The sequence below is a fragment of the Cervus canadensis genome, chromosome 11 (assembly GCF_019320065.1).
Source record: "Cervus canadensis isolate Bull #8, Minnesota chromosome 11, ASM1932006v1, whole genome shotgun sequence".
Classification (NCBI taxonomy): domain Eukaryota; kingdom Metazoa; phylum Chordata; class Mammalia; order Artiodactyla; family Cervidae; genus Cervus; species Cervus canadensis.
The window spans coordinates 67,879,426-67,904,783 of NC_057396.1; the positions used below are offsets into that span (position 1 = coordinate 67,879,426).

The following is a 25,358-nucleotide window of genomic DNA, read 5'->3' on the forward strand; positions in this document are numbered from 1 at the left end:
ACAGGGTTAACCATGGCGCCGCCCGGTGCACTCTGGGAGTTGTAGGCCGCAGGCATTGTGGGAGTTGTCGTAAAAGTTCGCTTTCTTGCTGTGATGGCCGCCGCCGAGACAGGAGTTTGGAGTTTCTGCTGTTCCGGACGGCTTGGGGGGCTCTCTGAATCGTTAGAGGGCCCCCAGCAGCCCCCAGGTTGCCAAGGGCCTGATAGTTGTGTGTTTGGGAGGTGGGAGAGCGGTCTGACGGGTTAATTTGGTGGCCTACTGTGGTTAGATTGGCCAGGGGGGCCTTTGGCGGCTACAGGCTCTGTGAGGGGGGCCCCAACCTGTTAGGACCCTGGCCGTTTGGCCTTCTGCCTTTGAAATTTCTCTGTGGCTAGCGCCTGAAAGTTTCAGAGTCTGCTTTATTTTGTTGTGGTTTGTGCCTGCGCCCCTCCCCTCTTTCTTATAGCGTTCCACTCTGTCCTGGTACTCGTTGATGCTTACGACCCTGTTTGGGGTTAGGTTGGGCTCGTTTTCGTGGTCTGGTGGGCTTTATGCACGAGCTGGGATTTTGGAAAGGGTGGACGGCAGTAGCTTGGGTGTTGTCTCTTTTGTTTTAGGTGTAAGAAGTTGCACGAGTTGTGAGTCTGTCGTTGGTGAATGTGTGATTCACTTTCTCTGGCTTGTTGTGAACTTTGCCCTTGTTTGCTAATGCTGCGAGGCGGTGGCCGGCCGTTCCTGCTTGCGAAATGCTTTTCTGTTGGCTTGAATATGATGTTAAATCTTTGAAGCCTTCGGAGGAGTGTTTTGCAGTTGTTTGTAGGAAGGAATTGTGTGCAAAAATGGATATAAAGCAAATGCCAGTATCACAAGTTCCTTTAGTTCTAGGAAGCAAGCCCCTGTGGCTCCTCTGGTGCTCTGAAGTTGTTAGGAAAGTTTTATGGGAATCAGATTTACTTTTCCTTGTGTTAATGTTATTCTTGGCTCATAAGATTCCTGTGCATGTTGGGACAGTTTGACCTTTGTTATTGGGTGTTTTCTCAGTATCAGGGCAAATGGAGACACTGTGCACTGCCATTTAACTGCACCTATTAACATCTCAGGATAACACCAGATAGCTAAGCAGGTCATCATCTGCCTTACCTACTGTGCAAACTTGGACCTCACTATTTCTGGTGTCTAGGAAGTTCTTTCAAGTTTGGTGAAGTAGGGCATTTCCAGTAACGTACAGTCGATGCTTTGGAAGTCAGGTATCAGTTTTTAGATTGGAGTGGCAGGCCACATTACAGAAATTATTTACAGACAAAGGAAGAAAGTATGTTCCCTTTTTTTCTTGGTGTAACTGAAAGCATCTGAAACCAGTTTCTGTGTCAGTACGTTACACCACTTCATGTATAATGGAAAAGCCCTTTGCTGTTTTGTGATGAAGTGGATTTTCATAACTTTGCTCTTGTCTGAGTTTCCTCACTGCTTGACTAGTTGAGAGATACTAATGGTGGAAAAAGGAGGAGCAGAGCTAGATGGGTTTGTATGTGTGTTCCTTTTGAAGTATGATTTCAGGTTTAAATTGGCAGACTGATATTGTTGGCTTGCTAATCAGGTAACTTCAGTTCTGCCGCTGATGTAATGTGTGTTTTGTAATCCATAAAGCCTTTTCCTTTCCTCTGACCTCACCCCAGTGTGTCTCAGAATATTAGCTAACTTTCCACTTGTAAAAAGATTGAGACACTTATTTCTAAATGATCTGTATCGTCCATATTGCTTATGTTTTGGTGATTTAATAGTATAATGAGTGAGTTTTGTATCTTAGGAAAACTGGATAGCTGGAAGTTATAGATTTGTAGAATCACTCAGAATTAGTCAAAACCAAGCACGATTTTCTTTGAAAAAAGATACATAAGTTTTAAACTGCCAGGCTACCTCAGACTTGAGTTAAGCAGAACAAACAGTTCATAAGAAGGTGCTCTGAGAGTGGATGGGTGTATGTAAGTTTAGAGATAAGCTTATTGCATTTGCAAAGAACCCTCGTTCTTGGGAGATTTAACTAGTGGACACACTTCTTCACTAAATGGGAGGAGTTTATACCCAAGAATTTTAACATTTGGCCCCTGAGTTCTTTATTTTGTACCCTGGTTTCCATCTGTACTACTCTAGTTCTGCTCCTGGTGTAAAATGTGTTTTGTAAAACATAAAGTCAACAGTAGTTTCAGAAAAAAATATATCAAAATCCACTGCCTAGTGGGGAAGATAATCCCTAAGGTTTTGTATTGCGTAGATGTGTCAAAAGGTGTCCTTTTGAAATTTAGGTTTGCATGGGTTTGGTGAAACTTCTTGCTATGAGACATAAGCCAAAGGGTAACTTTCTTGACTTAGGCGTTAATAAGTGAAAGCCTTTGTTTCTGGTGTTCATTCAAAAAAGAGACACAAACTTAGTTTCAGGTATGGCATACTTTGTTTTATTGTGCTTTACTTTGTTGCACTTTGCAGCTTTTGTATGTTATTTGTTTATTTTTGCAAATTGAAGGTTTGTGAAGCGTCAGTACCATTTTCCCAATAGCATTTGCTTACTTTGTGTCTTTGTGTCTCATATTTTGTAATTCTCACACTATTTCAAACTTTTTCATTATTATTATATTTGTTGTGATCAGTGATCTTTGATGTTACTGCTGTGACTTGCTGAAGTTTCACATGAGGGGTAGCATTTTTTAGCAATTGAAAACATTTTTTTTTCTTTTTTGGCCACACCTTGTGGCATGCAGCGTCTTGGTTCCCAGGCCGGGGATTGAACCTGCGCCCCCTACAGTGGAAGCATGGAGTCTTAACCACTGGACCACCAGGGAAGTCCCAATTAAACATTTTTTAGTTATAGGTCTGTATGTTGTTTTTTTAGGCATAATGCTATTGCACACTTAACAGACTACACCATAGTGTAAACATTACTTTTATATGCCCGGAGAAACCCCAAAATTTGCATCACTTGCTTTATTGAGATATTTGTTTTATTGTGGTGTCCTGGAGCTGAACCTGCAATATCTCTGACCTATGCAGCAGTAGAATTTGGGAGATAACAAAAAATTGTTTTCATTTTAGATTATAGCCAAAATTTGGAAACATTTTTGGGGGGAGGAGTAGGAGTATCTATTTGAGGCTTTTACTTAAGTCCTTTCTAATTCCATTTCCCTATATTTAATTGTTCACTTTGCTGAAAGTAAGCATCTCTTATTAATGTGTTTCTGTATCTGTGAACTTGGTGAGTGGTAAAACTGGATATACAAGACAGTAAATCACTCGTTCAGAATTTGGCCCTTGTTTTTTGCTTACATTGTTAGAAGAGGAGGAATTGTTGGGTGTACTTTGTGCACTTGTCTGTGTATTTTGTCTTCTTAAGTTTCATACATTTGTTTTTAAATTGCAATACAGTTAACCATAGGCTTCCCAGGTGGCTCAGTGGTAAAGAATCTGCTAGTGTAGGAGATGCAGGAGACGCAAGTTTGACCCCTGGGTGGAGAAGATCCCCTGGAAGAGGAAATGGCAACCCACTCCAGTATTCTTGCCTGAAATGTCGCATGGACAGAGGAGCCTGGTGGGCTACAGTCCGTGGGGTCACAGAGTCAGACACGACTGAGTGACTGAGCACAGCACAGCACGCAGAGTGTATTGGCACCCCTCACCTCCGCCTTTCCGGGAGAAAGAGGAAAAGTGTTTAAATGTTTTCCATGCTTCTCGATTTTATTTTTTGATTTTTTTCTGCATATATTTGTTGGATAACACACGTTATTTTTGCTCTGATGGGCCTCATTTTTTGAAGTTAGAGTATTAGTCATATGATTTTTATGGGCAAGACTCAGCAAACCAACAGTTACTTCAAAATACTACGTCTAAAGTAAAAGACATTAATTCATTTCCATCTGAAAGAGAGCAAGATCATTAGCATATATCCTGCCACTTAAAGGATTCTAGCTGTATCTTAAAGGTTCAGAAGACCTTAAGAGATCATTTTGCTGTGTCCTCTCCCTCCCTTATTTTTGTTTGACTTTCTTAGTGTGCCTTTGTGGTTCTAGAACTTAAATGACATTTTTGTTTAGTTTGGAATTTGTTTTTCCAAGTTAATGTGCTTCAACTTTTAAAACCACTTTTTTGATCTGAAATATTTGTGATAAGGACATTTTCTTAATAAAGGATTCTTGTCATGTTACAGTTTTATAATTAAAATGCTATGCATATTATATTTCTGTGTGGTAGGGAAAAATGAGTTAATAATTACCTTAAACCTTAGCACAAAGTGCCAGAATTTGTCATCTAAAAAAATCCAGGGTATATAGCTTAGTTTGCTTTTCTATTATTAGCAGTCTTTAGTTAATGAAGAGACGAATGACTTGTCATTTTCAGACAAGTTTCACTTGAAGGCAGTGTTACTTCTTGCCCGATACTCTCGTGAAATACATATTTTTGAAAAGTATTATTAAGAAAATATTAGAAGTCCTTAAATTCACAAGGTAGAAGAAAACAGTTCTGTGTGTGTTTACTAACCAAAAACAGTTATATTTGTAAACTGCTTTTGTAGTTTGTTTTTTTAAACTCTCTAATATATGTTTCTGGGTTTTAAATTGTTTTTAAAGAAGTCTTTTTGAGGGAGTGAGGACCGTATTGTCATTGAAGTTGTTTTAAAAGAGTGGCCAACTTTTTCCTTTTTATTTTAGTGTTAACCAAAGATGTAAAGTATGTGCAGTTTATGATGAGAAATAAAAGGCCCATTGTATTAGAAAGCCAAAATGTAGACATCAGTAATTTTAAACTTTTTGTGCCACTCGTTGTAATCGTACCATATAATTTGAATTTTTAATATTATGGGGTTAATTTAAAGAAATCTGTGAAATGGATGAGATCTTGTAATATATATCATTAATTTTTTGAGATACATAGTGTTAAGTAATTTTCTTATCCTAATAAAACATTTTTAGAAGGAAACTTAACAGTGAAGCAAATGAAACTGTCTTATATTCTTCTACCTGAGGAGAAAAACTTGTAAAAAGCATAATTTCTATAAATGAAACATTTTGAGATATGTAATATAAAAAGTTTTTATAAATCAATTGGAAAAGATGGAAGGACGAAGCCATGGTTTGATAATTCACAAAAGAAAAATGTGGCAGACTCTCTTTTCCAAAGTTGGCCACAACAGTATCTCCCAGCTCACATGTTCTGCAGCATAATATTAAGAGTGTCGTCAGAAGGTGGCATCTCTCCACTTCCTTAAATTTGGGCAAGAGAATATGGTAGAGGTGCTGTGCTTAGTCGCTTAGTTGTGTCCGACTCTGTGTGACCCCTTGGACTATAGCCCACCAGGCTCCTCTGTCCATGGGGATTCTCCAGGCAAGAATACTGGAGTGGGTTGCCATGCCCTCCTCCAATGGAACTTCACAACCCGGGGATTAAACCCAGCCCCGCCCCCCCATTGCAAGTGGATTCTTGATTGTCTGAGCCACCAGGAAACCCATGGTAGAGGTGATGATGTGCATTTCCAGGTGTTGCTGTTAACTTGCCTGACAGCTCCTGCTTCCTGCTTCTAGGAAGCCAGCCACTAAGTAAAAAATACAGTTCTCTGAGATCTGTATGTTATAAGAAGCCCAAGAGCGTGAGAAGAGGCCCTGGAAGATGAGACAGCGAGTAGAGAGGTCGAGGAGCACCACGGAACCAGAAGAAGTGAAATGTAAGTGAAGCAGCCATTCTGGAAATGGATTCTCCAGCCCCAGCTGCCTTGGCTGTTGCTGTGGAAATTAGGAGAACCACCCAGTGGCGCCTCTCCCAGTTTTTGACCCCCAAAATATTGAGCAAAATAAAATATTTGTTTTCAGCTTGTGAGGTTTTGAGTGCTTCATTATTCAACAACAGATCACTGTAAAAAAGTCCTGAGAAAAAAGATTTTGTTAATTTATAGTAGATGGCAGTATTGGAGAATATATTTTCATGTCTAAATCCAACAAGGAACTAGTACCTACAATATGGTAAGAAATACCTAGATCATCAAAAAATCAAAACAAAACAAGTTACCAATAGAAAAATGTTATAGTCATGCTCATAAAACAGAAAGATATGCTCAAACTCATTAGTAATCGGAAGGGTTCATATTAAAGCAACAGTATAATCTCTCTCTACTTAGCAGACTAACAAGCAGAAGGATGGGTAATGTCAAGTGTTAATGGGGATGAGGGTATACATACACTGGTGCTGAGAGTATAAAGTGGTAGAACCATTTTGGAGAGCAATCTGGCAGAATTTAGTTAAATGAATATAGATATTATTAATAAATTGTTTCTGGGTGTGTGTCCTCAAGAAGTCTTAAACAGGTCTCCAAAGAAACAAAAACAAGGATATTGATCTCATTTTTGGGTTTTTTTTTTGGCAGTAGTTTAGAGTGAATCTGGGATTCTTTTTTTTTTTTTTTTTTTTAATGTATTTATTGGCTGTGCAGAGTCTCAGTTACAGCACGCGAACTCTCGGTTATGGCATGTGGGATCTAGTTCCCTGACCAGGCATTGAACCCAGCCCTGCTGCATTGGCAGCACAGAGTCTTAGCCACTGCACTACCAGGGGAGTTGGAACCTAGGATTCTTAATCCCTTTGGGGAGGTGGGGGAATAGGTAAAATATAGTGGAAACACATAGAGAGTACTGTGCATTACACAGAAGCAAAGGACTACATATACTGACCACATATGCATATATTTTAAAAAATGCAGTGTTTAGTGAAAGTAATAATGAAGTCTATAATATAATACCATTTGTATACATTTAAAATACATGGACACAAAAATGTTTTAAAGAAAATAGTCAAAAACATGTTAAATATAGGATGGTTTCCTAAGGACAAGAAGAAGGTTGCCCATAGAGCAAAAAGTAGAGAGAACAGGAGCAGGAAATGAGGTAAAAAGATACTAAATGAAAAGAACAGTGATGATGATGTGCTATAAACCAAGGTATATGATCAAACTTTCTGTGGGTGAGATCCAATGATAAATCTTCCCAAGAAGAGAAAATTGTATCTGGGAGGAAAAAAGTTTTAAATGAGATAAGTACTTAGAAAAGTGTGGTCAGACAAGCATTCTCGTATTTTGTTAGATATACAAAGTGGTATGACCTTCATAAAGGACAATGTTTACCAAGAACCTTAAAAATGCTCATGATAGCAACAATAATTGTAAATTGTAGTTAAGAAACAAAAACCATGTCAATAGCACCAGTAAACATGAAATACTGAAGGATATATTTAGCAAAGTATGTTCAAGACCTGTATTCTGAAACTGCTGAGAGAAACTAAAGAATACCTAAATAATGAGAAAGATACCATGTTCAAGGATTGGAAGACAATATTGTTAAGATTTCACCTCTTCTCAAATTGGTGTATTGATCTATCTGTAGTTCAACAGGCTAAAACTTATATGCAAATACAATGGCTCTAGAGTAGCCAAAATAAGAACAATGGGAATTGCACTATCTGATTTTAAGACTTTATTTTTTAAAAAATTTTAGCCGTGCTGCATGACTTTGCAGAATCTTAGTTCCCCGACCAGGGATTGAAAGTGCCAAGTCCTAAGCACTGGACTACCAGGGAATTCTCAAAACTTTAAAACTACAGTACCCTACATGTAATTTTAACAAAATGAGAAATTAAGGAGACAAAACAAAATGGAGGTGTGCACATGATGTAACATCTAGTGACTTTCAAAAAAGTGCCAGAGTAAATCATAGGCAAAAATAATCTTTTCAACAAATGATTCTGAAACAGTTGGGTATCCATATGCAAAATGATGAGTCATTCCTAGCCTCATGATATACACAAAGATTAACTTGAAAATCTAAACATAAGAGAGAAAACTAGAATAAAACAAGACATAAATCTCTGTGCTCTTGGATAATGTAAAGATTTTTTAGATAAGAAAAAACGAAAAAATGATAAATTGTATTTCATCAAAATTAAGAACTTCTTCATCAAAATACACTTAAAAAAAAGTTAAAGATTGGAAAAAAATATTCGCAACATCTCAATAATTGCATTTCTAAGAATTTAACAGAATAATTGGAGATGTGTATAAAAATATGCTAGTGCTTGTTTCAGCTTTATTTATATTAATAGCTAAATACCTGAAACAACCTAAATACCCAAGAATAAAATGTTGTTTAAGTAAGTAAGGAAGTGTTAGTTGCTCAGTTGTGCCTGACTCTTTGCGACCCCGTGGACTGCAGCCCACCCAGTCTCCTGTGTCATGAGATTTTCCAGGCAAGGATACTAGAGTGGGTTGCCATTTCCTTCTGCAGGGGCTCTTCCCCACCCAGGTATCAAACCCAGGTCTCCTGCACTGCAGGCAGATTCTTTACCAACTGAGCTACAAGGGAAGCCCCAAATGTTTAGAATCTATGATATATCTATACTTGGAATCTGTCAAGCCATTAAAAATTATATAGAGAATATGACTTGGAAAAATATTTAATATTTTAAGTACAAAAGCAGATTACAATGTAGTATGGACTCTGGTTTTTTGCTTTTATGTTTATTTTGAAACTAGGTTAACAGAATACGTTGTTTACTATCATTGATAAATGAGGGGCAAGTGGGATTTTTTGTGATATTGTGCCAGTGATATCTGAAAATATGGCTACCTCCATATGTATTTCTTCATCTCATTAGAAATAGAAGAGATTAAAAATTTAGAGCAATGATATTTAGCTCCAAGGTAAACCAAGTTCACCACTTCCTTTTACTATAAAACAGGGTTTATACTCACTGTAAAAGGTATTGACTAATGTTCACTAATTCCCCAATTGAACCTCTTAGGTTTGACTTATTAAAAATCTCCCTAAGTTAGATTAAGAGGACACTTGTATCTCAAATCAGGTGAGAGTTGAAATGAGATTTCAACAAGGGCACAGTTATAACTAAGCATGGATCCTTAGTACATTCCCTGGGATATGGAAAGGGTCAGAATATCTCATCCCTTTTTACCTGTGTGTCAAATTTACCATCTGCTAGTTGAGCAGCCCCAGATCAGGAGTTCAGGATCACTTAAACTATTGACTACTTCCACTTTGAGAAGGTAAAACAGATCATCTGATAGTGTTTGAATCTGTATTAAATAAGGAATAAAGAACCTACAGACTTTTTTGTTTAGTCTCTATCTTGGTGTCCCAAAGTTTTCATTTCATGATGAAAAGAATGAATGGATTAACTCTGAGATCTCCAACTTTGACCAACCCTAAAACATCAAGGAAGTTATCAAAACAGGATAAATAACTATTAAAATAATGGTATGTATATTTTCAGTATCAGTTAACTTTTTGAAAGTAAAGTAGAAAAATGTTAGTGGTAGTGTTCAACATTTTAAACCATATCTTCTATATACTTGGAAACCACACTCAAAAATTACAATCTTGTCCAAAAATTATTTTTGTTGTTTTTTATGAATAATATATATTCTTAGTTTTGGAAATCATCTTTTTCACATTTCCATTTACATGATTAAAATATTTCATTCATGAAGTGATGATTGAGCAGTATTTCAGGAACTTGTGAAAATATTAAAATTGAGCCCTTTGGTCTCTACAGATTCAAACCAAAAAGAGACCTTTGTTACAAAACTTAGAAAAAGAGTAAGTATTCCTTCCTATCTTCATTAAACACACATACATATATGCAGATATTATAAGGTGCCAAATGTCGTTACCTGGTGATGCTGAAGGAAAAAAAAATGTCTAAGCGACAGTGTATGGATTTGAATAGAAAACAGGGCCCTAGGAAGTACTCATGTTTTGTGAAAAGGTTTCTCCCCAACAAAAACTACATTTTCAAAGTTTTATTTTTAGACAGTTGATGTCAAAGAGCTATTGTCAATTGCATCCACATTTTTTCTTTCCCGCTGAATTTCATTTAATTCAGATAATGCTGAAACCAAGAGCATTGTTTTACTTTGTGTCAAGCTATAAAGATCACTTCCTTTTTTAAAAACAAAACATTTATTTATTTATTTGGCTGGCCAGGTCTTAGTTGCAGCCCATGGAATCTTTTAGTTGTGGCATGCCAACTCTTAGCTGCGTCATGTGGGGTCTAGTTCCCTGACCGAGGGTTGAACCCAGGCCCCCTGTATTGGCAATGTGGTGTCTTACACACCGGAGCACCAGGGAATTCTCAAGACAACTTGCTTTGTGCTCCGAGAAGAAGCTATTTCACCATTAGGATTACTACATTTTTTTCCTCCCTTCTGGTATTCAGAAAGTGGAATGTTGCCTAAATTGACTTGATTTACACATGTTTCTGATGATTTCTTTATTTGTGATGAATCTAGCTGCTGACTACATCTGTTTTTAGCTACTCTTGTCTAGTAGTTCTTTGTCAAGTTAGCTAGATACCATTTTTGAAGATGACTTAAGCTTTTTTCCCATGTAATCCTACCTTTTGTTTTGCTTTTCCTGTTCAAGGTGTTCTCAACATAATAAATCTTTCACATATGTATGTTTGAAACTTTCAGAGATATAAGAAGGTATGTGGTGTGTGAATTAGCGGTATCATAGTTTTAAAAAGTTTTGTCACCGGATGCAGGTTTGTGTGCCTAATTTCTGAGTTTGGAGTAGAGAAAGGCTTCTTTCAAGGGGCGTACAAGGAAAATGGGTGCTTTTGCTCAAAAAACCTGAACTCCCTAATGTTTTTTGGAGAGAAGTCTTACAGGCAAAATTTGGGTTGGTGGCTGCAGGGTGTGTGTGACTTCCCTCTGATCTTCTGGTGGTGAGATAACAGTGGTGTTCCAGCATTGTGCTCAGCCTGAGCCATCATCCTCCTGTTTCAGCAGGAACGTCCAGTTTTATAACCAGTCAGTCAGAAGTACGCTTACAACCTGGATTTGCATTTGGTGCCTGAAGTGGGGACAGTCTTGTGGGACTTAGCCTGTGGGATCTGATGCTATCTCCAGTAGTGTCAAGACTGAATTAATTTAATTGCTCATTAGTGTTGGGAAACACATTTGGACATGAGCTAAATAAACTTGCTTTCGTTTTGCTGTGGCCCATTCTTGAAATCTTTTCTGCATGAAGCCACAGATCTCTCTTGGTGGCCCACCCCAGGAACTCCTCTGAGACCTGGGACATGAACATTCTCTTGTGCCCAATTTTCGTACAACAGAACCATAAGACTTCTAGAAGAAAACATAGACATGTGTACTCTTTCACATTGGTCTTAATATTTTGGGGGGATGTGTCACCTCAAGCAAGGGAAACCAAAGCAAAAATAAACAAATGAGACTACATCAAACAAAAATGCTTCAGCACAGCAAAGGAAATTATCAGAAACACAGGTTGTGTGATGATAAGTTTAAGAATTAAGGATTTTGAGAGGAGGAAGATTAGAGGGCCTAATCTAAACATAGTTCCTTAAAATTATAGAACCTTTCAACATGGTCCACTGGAGAAGGGACCACTTCAGTATTCTTGTCTTGAAAGTCCCATGAACAATATGAGATGGCAAAAAGATAGGACACTGAAAGATGAACTCCCCAGGTTGGTAGGTGCCCAATATGCTCCTGGAGATCAGTAGAGAAATAACTCCAGAAAGAATGAAGAGATGGGGCCAAAGCAAAAACAATACCCAGTTGTGGATGTGACTGGAGATGGAAGTAAAGTCTGATGCTGTAAAGAGCAACATTGCATAGGAACCTTGAATGTTAGGTCCATGAATCAAGGCAAATTGGAGGTGGTCAAACAGGAGATGGCAAGAGTGAACATTGACATTTTAGGAATCAGTGAACTAAAATGGACTGGAATGGGTGAATTTAACTCAGATGACCATTATATCTACTACTGTGGGCAAGAATCCCTTAGAAGAAATGGAGTAGCCATCATAGTCAACACAAGAGTCAAAATGCAGTACTTGGATGCAATCTCAAAAACAGCAGTATGATCTCTGTTCATTTCCAAGGCAAACCATTCAATATCACTGTAATCCAAGTTTATGCCCTGACCAATAATGCTGAAGAAGCTGAAGTTGAATGGTTCTATGAAGACCTTCTAGAGCTAATACCCAAAAAATATGTCCTTTTCATTATTGGTGACTGGAATGCAAAAGTAGGAAGTCAAGAAACAACTGGAGTAATGGGCAAATTTGGCCTTGGAGTACAGAATGAAGCAGGGCAAAGGCTAATAGAATTTTGCCAAGAGAAAGCACTAGTCATAGCAAACAATCTCTTCCAACAAAAAAGAGAAGACAAAAAAAAAAAAAAAGAGAAGACTCTAAACATGGACACCACCAGATGGTGAATACCGAAATCAGATTGATTATTTTCTTTGCAGCCAAAGATGGAGAAGCTCTATACAGTCAACAAAAACAAGACCGGGAGCTGACTGTGGCTCAGATCTTGAACTCCTTATTGCCAAATTCAGACTTAAGTTGAAGAAAGTAGGGAAAACTACTAGACCATTCCGGTATGACCTAAATCAAATCCCTTACAACTATACAGTGAAAATGACAAATATATTCAAGGGATTAGATCTGATAGAGTGTCTGAAGAACTATGGACAGAGGTTCGTGACATTGTACAGGAGGCAGTGATCATCGCCAAGAAAAAGAAATGCAAAAAGGCAAAATGGTTGTCTGAGGAGGCCTTGCAAACAACTATGAAAAGAAGAGAAGCAAAAGGCAGAGGAGAAAAGTAAAGATATACCCATTTGAATGCAATATTCCAAAGAATAGCAAGGAGAGATGAGAAAGCCTTCCTCAGATCAATGCAAAGAAATAGAGGAAAACATTACAATGGGATAGACTAGAGAAATAGACTAGAGATCTCTTCAAGAAAATTAGAGATACCAAAGGAACATTTCATGCAAAGATGGGCACAATAAAGGACAGAAATGGTATGGACCTAACAGAAGCAGAAGACATTAAGAATAGATGGCAAGAATACACAGAAGAACTATACAAAAGTGATCTTCATGACCCAGATAATCACTACGGTGTCATCACTCACCTAGAGCCAGACATCCTGGAATGCGAAGTCAAGTGGGCCTTAGGAAGCATCACTATGAACAAAGCTAGTGAAGGTGATAGAATTCCTGTTGAGCTATTTCAAATCCTAAAAGGTGATGCTGTGAAAGTGCTACATTCAATATGCCAGCAAATTTGGAAAACTCAGCAGTGGCCACAGGACTGGAAAAGGTCGGTATTCATTCCAATCACAAAGAAAGGCCATGCCAAAGAATGTTCAAACTACTGCACAATCGCAGTCATCTCACATGCTAGCAAAGTAATGCTCAAAATTCTCCAAGCCAGGCTTCAGCAATATGTGAACTGTGAGCTTCCAGATGTTCAAACTGGATTTTAAAAAGGCAGAGGAACCAGAGATCAAATGGCCAACATCTGTTGGATCATCAAAAAAGCAAGAGAGTTCCAGAAAAACATCTGCTTTATTGACTATGCCAAAGCCTTTGACTGTGGGTCACAATAAACTGTGGAAAATTCTTCAAGAGATGGGAATACCAGACCACCTGACCTGCCTCTTGAGAAACCTGTATGCAGGTCAGGAAACAACAGTTAGAACTGGACATGGAACAACACACTGGTTCCAAATTGGGAAAGGAGTACGTCAAGGCTATATATGGTCACCCTGCTTATTTAACTTATATGCCGAGTACATCATGAGAAACACTGGGCTGGAAGAAGCACAAACTGGAATCAAGATTGCCTGGAGAAATATCAATAACTTCAGATATGCAGATAACACCACCCTTATGGCAGAAAGTGAAGAAGGACTAAAGAGCCTCTTGATGAAAGTGAAAGAGGAGAGTTAAAAAGTTGGCTTAAAACTCAACATTCAGAAAACTAAGATCATGGCATCTGGTCTCATCACTTAATGGCAAATAGATGGGGAAACAGTGGCTGACTTTATCTTTTGGGGCTCCAAAATCACTGCAGATGGTGACTGCAGTCGTGAAATTAAAAGATGCTTGCTCCTTGGAAGAAAAGCCATGACCAACCTAGACAGCATATTAAAAAGCAGAGACATTACTTTGCCAACAAAGGTCCATATAGTCAAAGCTATGGTTTTTCCAGTAGTCATGTATGGATGTGAGAGTTGGACTATAAAGAAAGCTGAGCACCAAAGAATTGATGCTTTTGAACTGTGGTATTTGAGAAGACTCTTGAGAGTCCCTTGGACTGCAAGGAGATCCAACAAGTCCATCCTAAAGGAGATAAGTCCTGAATATTCATTGGAAGGACTGATGCTGAAGCTGAAGCTCTAATACTTTGGCCACCTGATGCAAAGGACTGACTCATTGGAAAAGACCCTGATGCTGGGAAAGATTGAAGGTGGGATGAGAAAGGGATGGCAGATGATGAGATGGTTGGATGGCATCACCAACTCAATGCACATGAGTTTGAGTAAACTCTGGGAACTGGTGATGGACAGGAAGGCCTGGCATGCTGCAGTCCATGGGGTCGCAAAGAGTCGGACACGACTGAGTGACTGAACTGAACTGAACTTCTCAGATTTGGTCAGAAAGAGATGTGACTGTGGAAGAATGGTCAGAGAGATGCAGGGATGCTGGCTTTGAAGATGTAGGAAGAAGAAGGGTTCCATGAGCCAAAGAATTCCTGCAGCCTCTGGTAGCTGAAAAAGGTAAGGAATCAAACTGTTCCCGAGAGCCTCCAAAGTGAACAGTTCGATTTTAGTTCAGTAAGTCCCAGGTTGTGATTCTAACCTACAGAACTGTCAGAAAATAAGTGTGTGTTGCTTAAAGTCACCAATTTGTGGTAATTTATAATATCAACAATAGAAAAGTCATACTATTTCTGTGTGTGTGCATGTGTCCTAAGGAAGCACAGCTGGTTGTGGCCTGTCTTCTTCACTACACTCAAGCGATAAGGGCCGTTTCTAAAGTCCTCAAAAGCACAAAGATCCATCTGATACCAACCATACTTTAAGCACTGTAAAAGTCTGTCTATTTGTTGGGAAAGACCCTGATGAAAGATCGAAGGCAAAAGAACATGGTGGCAGAGGATGAGATGGTGAGATAGTATCACCGACTCAGTGGACATGAACTTGGGCAAATTCAGGGAGATAGTGGAGGACAAGAAAGCCTGATGTACTGCAGTCCATGGGATCTCAAAGGATTGGACATGAACACAACTGAACAACAACATAATTCTAGTAAACATATAATAGCTTCTAAATAAGTAGTCAGTAAATGAATGAATGGATTATTATTGTAGAAGGAAAAATGTAAAAGTTAATGGCAGGGAGCAATAACTTCCAGTTGGAAAGTAAAATCAGTCATATATTTTTAGCTATATAGCTCATCTCTTGGTTCTACTTTTCTCTGAAGTTATAACTCACAAGATTTTCCTTTATTAAACCAAGAATTGGAAAGAAGCTACACTTCTTTGTCTCACTTAGTCCAAATCAGTTTTTTTAACTGTCTGCCGGAGGGGAAGCAAGCTGTTAAAGATAGTGTACAGTTAGTTGGTTACTATTTGTTGTGCTTTTGGAGGCTCACCTGGTAAGTCTACCAACTTCATTGTCACCTCTTACTCAAGAGTGATTGGGTCTTAGGAATACCACCCCCTGTTACTCAGTTTACAGGGGATGTTGAGAAATAGAAATGCTGGTTATGTCTCTGTGAAATAGATATTGCTAGTGAACTATGTTCACATTATTGATATAGGGGATCTAAACACATTTTCCTATCTCTAGCTCCCTTCTGTTTTTTTAGTTTTGCAATAAGAGAATTTTAATAAGCCTTCTCAAAATCTTCTAATTAAGATAGGGAATGGAGAAATAAATAGCCCCTCCCCTGCTTTCTAAGTGCCCAGGTATGGAGGGAACTGAGCAAAGGGTATGCCTAAAGGCTGCAGGCTAAAGAGTTGAGGAAGGAAGAGAAAGGAGCATGACTGGCATACAAGGGAAGTAGGGCAGAAAAGGAAATGGTAGAAGGTGAGGTTAGGCACCTGTTGGCTGCATTCAACCGTCAAACCTCCTTGTTATACGATAAACTGCATTTATTCCTCACTCCCACATCCGTGAACCTGCTGGTGGCTCAGCAGTAAAGAAGCAAGCAACCTGCAATGGAGAAGATCCGAGTTCGATCCCTAGGTCTGGAAGATCCCCTGGAGAAGGAAATGGCAACCCACTCCTGTATTCTTGCCTGGGAAATACCATGGACAGAGGAGCCTGGCGGGCTACAGTCCATGGGGTTGCAGAGTCAGACATGACTAAGCAGCTTCCACTTTCCCACATCCATGGGTTGACTCGATTTGGCTCCAGGCCATGGGCTGGGCTTAGGTCCTCTCTGTTTCACAATTATCTTGCATCACCCAGGTCAGAGAACAACTCATTATCACATATATTGCAAAATATTTCAAAACCAGAATCTTCTCTTTCAAGAGTACGAGGAAAAGAACAAGCCCGAAGTTTAGTGACCTTGGAAAGCTCTCGTATTTGGTTAGCTCACATGTAAAATGGGATGGCAAATAATGCCCCATCTTTCAGAGAAGATAGAGATAACAACTGAGAGGCCTGCTGGGTTTACACATCTACTAGTAGTGGGGTGCAAGAGGATGGTCATGTGTCCCAGTCTCCAGCAGCCAAGTGAAGGTCCTTGGCTTTGCACAGGAAAGAACCCAAGAACTGGCCACAGTATAGCGCAAGCAGGTTTATTTAGAGAGGGACACATTCCACAGGCGGAATGTGGGCCATCTGAGAAGGCCCTGATGCAAAGGGTGGTTAGCTTGGTTCTGTTTCTTTATAATTTTGCATATGTATTTGTGGCTGTGCTGAGTTTTCACCACTGCACAGGCTTTCTCCAGTTGCAGCAAGCAGGAGATACTCTCTAGTTGCAGTGCGTGGGCTTCTCATTGTGGGGGCTTCTCTTGTGGAGCACGGGCTCCAGGGCCTGTGGGTTTCAGCAGTTGCAGCACGTGGGCTCCATAGCTGTGACTCCAGGGCTCTAGAGCGTTGGCTCAGTAGTTGTGCCGCAGGGGCTGAGTTGCTCCATGTCATGTGGGATCTTCCTGGATCAGGGATTGAACCCTTGTCTTCTGCACTGGCAGGCAAATTCTTTATCACTGGGCCACAAGGGTGGTTAGTTTTTATGGGCTGGGTAGTTTCATACACTATCAAGTGGGAGGGATAGTCTAACTATTCTGGAGACGGGGTGGGGATTTCCACCGCCCACTTTTTGACCTTTCATGGTCTGCCTTTTACCACTGGCATGGTGCCTGTGGGCGTGTCATTTCGCTCACGCTGTGAGTGCGCACGCAGATTACAGGGACTTCCCTCGTGGCTCCGTGGGAAAGAATCTGCCGCCAGTGTAGGAGACGGTTTGATCCCTGGGTCAGGAAGATCCCCTGGAGGAGGGAATGGCAATCCACTCCAGTATTCTGGCCTGGGAAGCCCCACGGACAGAGGAACCTGGGGGACTACAGTACAGGGGGTTCACAAAAGAGTTGGACACGATTCAGTGACTAAACAACAACAACAAAAGGCAACAACATGTATGACATCGAGTGTATAAGGAGGTTCAAGGTCTGCTGGAAGTTGAATTTCCTGCTGGGTCAGGTCTAGTACATTTTAACCAGTTTCTCTTGTATCCTTAATGGCTAATGGTTGTGCACTGCCCCCTTCCCTCCTTTCTCACTCTCAGACCTGAACATTTAAGTCTTTAATCCATTTTGAGTTTATAGGGTATGAGAAAGTAGTCCAGTATAATTCTTTGGCCTATAGCTCCATGGGACTCAGCAGTGTGTTCCTCTGGTCATTAGACCTGTATGCCTCAGTGAAAAGTGCAAGTCAGTCAGTTGTGTCTGGCTCTTTGTGACTCCATGGACTGTAGCCCACCAAGCTCCTCTGCCCATGGAATTCTCCAGGCAAGAATACTGGAGTGGGTTGCTGTTTCCTTCTCCAGGGGTACTTCCCAAGGATTGAACTCGGGTCTCCTGCATTGCAGGCAGATTCTTTACCATCTGAACCATCAGGGAGCTCTTGTAGCCTCCTGTGAGCTGGGCACACCCTCCTGTTGTGGTGGGGTTGACTACAGCGGGCTCTCTGGTAGGTGGGGCTGACCCTCAACCTGACTGGCTGCAAGGTCATGCTTCCTGCAATGGATATGGGCTTTCTGGAGCCTGGGTAGCCTACTCTTGAGGCTGTCTGTGTGGCTCAGAGTTCCTGGGCAGCTTCTGCTGCTGAGGGTGGGGCCAGGTGCCTGGTGCTAATGGTCTGGCTAGAGGATTACAAAATGGCACTTGCCACACCAGTGTTATTGTGGAAGAACGAGCTCCCCAAAATGACTGTCACCAATGTCTCTTTTCCCAGGGGGTGTTCTAGTTGCTTCCTGCCTCTCTCAGAGGCCCTCCAAGATCAGCCAGTGGGTCTGACCCAGGCTCTTTTCAAACTACTGTTCTGTGCTGGGGTTTGTGAGATTTTTGTGCACATTCTGTTTTTTTTTTTTAAGGAGTAATTAATCACCTTGCTGTTTGTTTTTTAATGGTACATGCTCATTACAAAAAAAAAAAAAAAACAAACATTAAAAAGCAGAAAATGACTCCAGATCTTACCACTCAGAAGTAACAAGTATTAATATTCAATGAACATTATTTTAGACATGTGCATGTATATAGATAAACAGGTTGGAGAGAAGTATCCTCAATGAAGATCCTTCCACAGTTAGTACATACTTTAAAAAAAAATTATTTATTTATTTGGCTGAACTGGGTCTTAGTTGAGGCACATGGGAACTTTGATCTTCGTTACAGCCTGTGGGATCTTTAGCTGTGGCATGCGAACTCCAGCTGAGGCATGTGGGGTCTAGTTCTCTGACCAGGGATTGAACTTGGCCCCCTGCATTGGTAGCCTCTGGACCACCAGGGAAGTCCCTTCCCACCCTCTGAAGAGCAGAGTCTCTGTTTCCTGTAGCTCTTGACCTCCTCCCCAACATAAAGCCCTGCTGTTTTTCAAAGCCAGATGTTCTGGAGCCTCATTTTCCTGGGGCAAGAGGTGCACAACCTTTGGGCAAGGGAGCCCAAAGTGGGGTGAGGGCCCTCGTGCTTCTGGGAGAGGCCCTCTATGATTGTGATATTTCTGGTGAGTTGCCCACCCAGGTGTGTGGGTCCTGACTATATTGCATCTCCATTCCTCCTACCTGTCTCATTGTGGGTCCTTCTTGATGTCTTTAGTTGTAAAAAAAAAATCTTTTCTGATAGTAGTCAGGTCATTCAAATAGATAGTTGCTCTGTAAGTAGTTGCAATTCTTGTGGGTCCTTGGTAAGAGGTGAGTTCAGGGTCTTCCTACTCTACCATCTTGGCTACCTCCTCATAATTTAAAAAAATTTTAAAAATTTTTTATTTTTTCCATTTATTTATATTAGTTGGAGGCTAATTACTTTACAATATTATAGTGGTTTTTGCCATACATTGACATGAATCAGCCATGGATTTACATGCGTTCCCCATCCTGAACCCCCCTCCCACCTCCCTCCCCATCCCATCCCTCTGGGTCATCCCAGTGCACCAGTCCTGAGCACTTGTCTCATGCATCAAATCTGGACTGGTGATCTTTTCCACAATTGATAATATACATGTTTCAATGCTATTCTCTCAGATCATCCCACCCTCGCCTTCTCCCACAGAGTCCCAAAGTCTGTTCTATACATCTGTGTCTCTTTTTCTGTCTTGCATATAGGGTTATCGTTACCATCTTTCTAAATTCCACATATATGTGTTAGTATACTGTATTGGTGTTTTTCTTTCTGGCTTACTTCACTGTGTATAACGGGCTCCAGTTTCATCCACCTCATTAGAACTGATTCAAATGTATTCTTTTTAATGGCTGAGTAATATAAAAATATGGAACGCTTCACGAAGTTGCATGTCATCCTTATGCAGGGGCCATGCTAATCTTCTCTGTATCGTTCCAATTTTAGTATATGTGCTGCCAAAGCGAGCACACAATTTTTTTTTAACTTAAAAAAAGTATGCATGTTGTATATGTCATATAGCTTAATACTTACAGAGAAAAACAAATAGAAGATGTACTCCCAATTGCCAGCTGCAACTAGTGGGAATAGGAAATGAGGTGGGATACTTTCTTATATGTGGACTTCTCTGGTGGCTCAGACAGTAAAGCGTCTGTCTATTAACACAGGAGACCTGGGTTCAATCCCTGGGTCAGGAAGATTCCCTGGAGAAGGAAATGGCAACCCACTCCAGTACTCTTGCCTAGAAAATCCCATGGACGGAGGACCCTGGTGCAGGCTACTGTCCATGGGGTAGCAGAGTCAGACACGACCAAGCAATTTCACTTTGTCACTTTCTTATATACTTCTGTGAGCTTTTGAAACTAAAAAAACAAATATCAAAACTATATTTTTCAATCACTTGTTTCAAAATGACTGGTTTAGTTTGTTTTGTTTGTTTGTTTACAGAAGGTCTCATGAAATGTATGTTCTCTTATAAAGTAGGTGATAGAGTAGAAAAGAGCCCTGGGTGTTTAGAGAAGACCCCTTGGTTCTAGAAACAGACCTGCTGCACCAGAAAAGTTCTTAGGCAAGAAGTTCATCTCAAAGGGTTGAACTTCTTGAGAGCTGAATAAGTAGTGGAAACTCATGCTGAAACATGAGAGTGCTAGTGTGATGTTTGAATGGATAATGTGAAGTCACTTTGAATGTGATAATGCAGTACTGAAGCATGTACATGTTAATGCTCATATCTTATGGTAATATTATGTTTCAGTAAAGTTTTACTTTTTTGGAAACCTCCTAGTTTCTAACATCAAAGGCTTTTCTTTTTTATCATGGCACTATTTCTTTTTTAACCTAGAACTGAACACCTTCTCAACTGAACTTAAAGGAGAAATTAAGTGCAATATTTGGAACTACATTTAAATGAAGATGAGGTAGAAGACAGAACTGTTACAAGTATGTAAGCTTTATTGTACAAATGAAGGCTTCAGCTCTGTTGTATTCTTAAATATTCCTAGCTTCTATGTAATTCTCTAATTATAGAACTTTATTTCATTATGTTGAACTAGTCCTGATTTCACCATGAAAATCTGACCTGAAACTCTGTTTACAGAAATATTGAATATGAATTTAAAATTAAATGTTGACTATTGGTATATTAAGAGATACAATTTGGTTGATTCATATTTTTTCCATGTTAAAGATTATTCTGAGCTCTAAATATTTTAAATAAATGAGACTGAAATCCAATGTGATTGTGTCTGACTATGTTATCTAACAACCAAATATTTCTAAAGACTGTTCTTCATTAAGCTTATTTTAAATGCTTTAATTGGAGTATAATTGATCTACAATGTTGTGTTAGTTTCCGATGTACAGAAGTGATTCAGTTGCACATATATTAATAGATATATTAACTCCTTTTTAGATTCTTTTCTCCTATCAGTTATTACAGAATATTAAGTACAGTTTCCTGTGCAGCACAGTAGGTCCTTGTTGGTTATCTATCTTATACACAGCAGTGTGTGTTCATCCCAAGTTCCTGATTTATTCCCTCCACCGCCCCCCACGTTTCTCCTTTGGTAACCACAAATTTGTCCTCCATATCTGTAATTCTGTTTCTGCTTTGTAAATAAGTTCATTTGTAACTTTATTTTTAAAATTAGATTCCACATATGAAGGGAGAAGGAAATGGCAACCCACTCCAGTATTCTTGCCTAGAGAATCCCATGAACAGAAGAGCCTGGTCAGCTAGAGTCCATGGGGTCACAAAGAGTCAGACACAACTGAGTGACTAACACATGTCCACATATGAGTGACATGCTATTTGTCTTTCTATGGCTTCACTTAGTATGATAATGTGTAGGGTCTAGGTCCAGCCATATCACTGCAAATGGCATTATTTCATTCTTTTTTATGGCTGAGTAATATTCCATTGTATGTTTGTACCACATATTCTTCATGCATTCCTCTGATGATAGACATTTAGGTTGCTTTCATGTCTTTGCTATTGTAAATAATGCTACAATGACTATTGGGTGTGTGCATGCTCAGTTGTGTCTAACTCTTTGTGACTCCATGGACTGTAGCCTGCCAGGCTCCTCTTGTCCATGGGATTTTTCAGGCAAGAATATTGGAGTGGGTTGGTATTTCCTCCTTCAGCAATAAACATTGGGGTGCAAGAATGGATACCAAAACAAGGTGGTTTCAATTTTTGATATTCCTTAACATACTTAATATGATTTCTGACAGCAATGCAAAGTATGTCTCTATAGTACCTGTCCTTATTTATTAAAAAAAAATCCAAAATTTCAAAATCAAAATTATTTTAACTGCCTGTTTAATTTTATGTCAGGTACCCTGGGAGGTGCTAGAGGGATGTATGTGTGTTCTTCAAAACCACAGCAAAACCATTAACGGGTATTTGTTGCTCTTTCCTCTTCTCTACTCCACTCCACTCTTTGCCAAATTTGTACTTATTACAGTTTTTACCATATAATCAGTTGGAAGTATGCTTAGTGTCTGTTTCTCCTGCTAGACTATTTTCCTTCCTTCATCATTCATTTATTCAGTAGGTATTTATTGAATACCTACTAAGTGTCAGGTACTCTTAGATGCACATCTGAGGTGAAGATATGATGTTGAACAAGAAAAGGTCACTGCCTCATGAACTTACATTCTACTGGGAAGATGGACAAAAATCAAATAATCAAAGAATCTGAAAACATTAAGTATTATAAGGTAAACAAACTAGGGTTACAGGATAAATAGTGACAGGGCAAAGGATACAAGGCTATGTGGTTTATTTATGTAGGACAATCAGTGAAAACCAACTCTATTTGGTGAGCAAAAGTCTAAATAATGTAAAGGACTGAGTTTTGGGAAACAGGAGGTAAAAGGTTCCAGGGGGAGGGAATAGGAAGTAGAACTGCTTTGAGACCGGAATGAATTTGACTTATTTGAGAAACTGCAAAAGGTATGGCTGGAATCAAGTGAACACAGGAGAGCCTGGTTGATACTGCTGAGGAGGTTGGGTGGATAAACTAATATTGGAGGGTTTTGCTATATATAAAGTGATATAAAGTTTGTGAAGGGATGTAAGCAAAAGAATGATACCTAATTTACTTAAAAGAAATTCTAGTTGCTTCATGGAGAACAAACCCCAAGACAGGCTTCAGGGAGACAAGTTAGGAGAGTATTGCCATATTCCAGCTAAGGAATATTTGTCATTTGGATTAGGTCAGTAGTAGCAGAAGTGGGGGAAGTAGTCTGTCAAGTTATATTTTGGAGGTGGAATGAGAAAGACTTGCTGAAGAATTGGATATGGGAATGCAATGGAAAGGGAAAATAAATCAAGGTTGACCCCTAGATTTGGGGCTTTTGAAAGAGGGTGTATAGTGGTGCCTTTAACAAGGGAAAGAAGGTGTTTGTGTATGGTGGGGGGTAGAATTCTGTTTTGAACATGGTAAGTTTGAATTGTCTATTTTTATTGTACATCTGGGTGGAGATGTTGAGTAGGCTGGTGGAGATTATATGTGTGTGTGTATTTATATATATGCAGGTGAAAGTGTTAGTCGCTCAGTTGTGTCCGACTCTGCGACCCCATGGACTGTAGCCTTCCATGGAATTCTCCAGGCAATTCTCCAGGGAATCTTCCCAACCCAGGGATCAAACCCAGGTTTCCTGTATTGTAGGCAGATTCTTTACCATCTGAGCCATCAGGGAAGCCAAGATATCTATCTATCTATCTATATCTATCTATCTATATATATATATATATATATATACACACTTATAATAAATGTCCAGAGACATTTGGAAGTTATCTGCTTACAGTTGATATTTATAAACAAGGGACCATGGACGTTCCCTGGTGGCTTAGTGGTTAGTATTCAGTGCTTTCACCACTGTGGCCCAGGTTCAGGTTGTGCCCCAAGCTGTGAGGCTTATCCAAGATCAAACAAACAAAAACAAATAACCCTCTTCCTCCCTAAAAAAGCAAGGGACTAGATTAAATGTAGAGAAGTAAAGAGAGCTGGGAGCTGAGCCCAAGGGCATTGCATCATTTAGAGAGCAGCAAGAGCAAGGGAACAAGTGTCTTTTAAATTCATGGCTGCAGTCACTGTCCGCAGTGATTTTGGAGCCCAAGAAAATAAAATCTGTCACTGCTTCCACTCTTTCCCCTTCAAGTTTCCATGAAGTGATGGGACCGAATGCCGTGATCTTAGTTTTTAAATGTTGAGTTTTAAGCCAGCTTTTTCACTCTCCTCTTTGACCCTCACCAGGAGTCTTTAGTTCCTCTTCACTTTCTGCCATAAGAGTGGTGTTATCTGCATATCTGAGGTTACTGATATTTCTCCCGGCAGTCTTCCAGCTTGTGATTTATCCAGTCCAGCATTTCAAATGATGTACTCTGAATATATATATATATACTTTGCTTAAGTTAAATTAGCTGGGTGACAGTATACAGCCTTGACATACTCCTTTCCCAATTTTGAACCAGTGTATTGTTCCATGTCCGGTTCTAACTGTTGCTTCTTGTCCTGCATACAGGTTTCTCAGGAGACAGGTAAGGTGGTCTGGTATTCCCAGCTCTTCAAGAATTTTCCACTGTTTGTTGTGATCCACACAGTCAAAGGCTTTAGTGTGGTCAATGAAGCAGAAGTAGATGTTTTTTCCTGGAATTCCCTTGCTTTCTCTATGATCTAAAGAATGTTGGCAATTTGATCTCTGGTTCCTTTGCCTTTTCTAACCCCAGCTTGTTTATATGGAATTTCTCAATTCAAGTACTGCTGAAGCCAAGATTGAAGGATTTGGAGCATAACCTTACTGGCATGTGAAATGAGTGCAACTGTGTGGGAGTTTGAACTTTCTTTGGCATTGCTCTTCTTTTGGATTGGAATGAAGACTGACTTTTTCCAGTCCTGTGGCCACTGCTGAGTTTTCCAAATTTGCTGACATATTGAGTGCAGCACTTTAGTAGCATCATCTTTTAGGATTTTATACAGTACTACTGGAATTCTATCACCTCCACCTGCTTTGTTCTTAGTAATGCTTCCTAAGGCCCACTTGAGTTTACACTACAGGATGTCTGGCTCTAGGTGAGTGACCACACAATCATGGTTTTTTGGGTCATTAAGACCTTTTTTACAGTTCCTTTGTGTATTCCTGCCACCTCATCTTAATTTCTTCTGCTTCTGTTAGGTCCTTGTTGTTTCTGTCCTTTATTGTGTCCACCCTTGCATGAAATCCTTGATATCTCCAATTTTCTTGAAGAGATCTCTGCGTGCACATGTGCTAAGTCGATTCAGTTGTGTCCAACTCTTTGCAACCCCATGGACTATAGCCTACCAGGTTTCTCTGTCCATGGGATTCTCCAGGCAAGAATACTGGAG

The 25,358-nt window shown here is 39.7% G+C and overlaps 1 long non-coding RNA gene and 1 other non-coding gene across 2 annotated transcripts; one reads left to right on the forward strand and one right to left on the reverse strand.

Annotated features, from left to right (window-relative positions):
- Positions 1-69: 69 nt before the first annotated feature.
- Positions 70-21,230, forward strand: LOC122450075. The gene is made up of 3 exons (XR_006272060.1): positions 70-187; positions 5,547-5,686; positions 20,822-21,230. It is a non-coding gene; the product is annotated as an uncharacterized LOC122450075 (long non-coding RNA).
- On the reverse strand, positions 19,844-19,950 carry LOC122450720. Its single transcript, XR_006272211.1, has one exon. It is a non-coding gene; the product is annotated as a U6 spliceosomal RNA (small nuclear RNA).
- Positions 21,231-25,358: the final 4,128 nt, after the last annotated feature.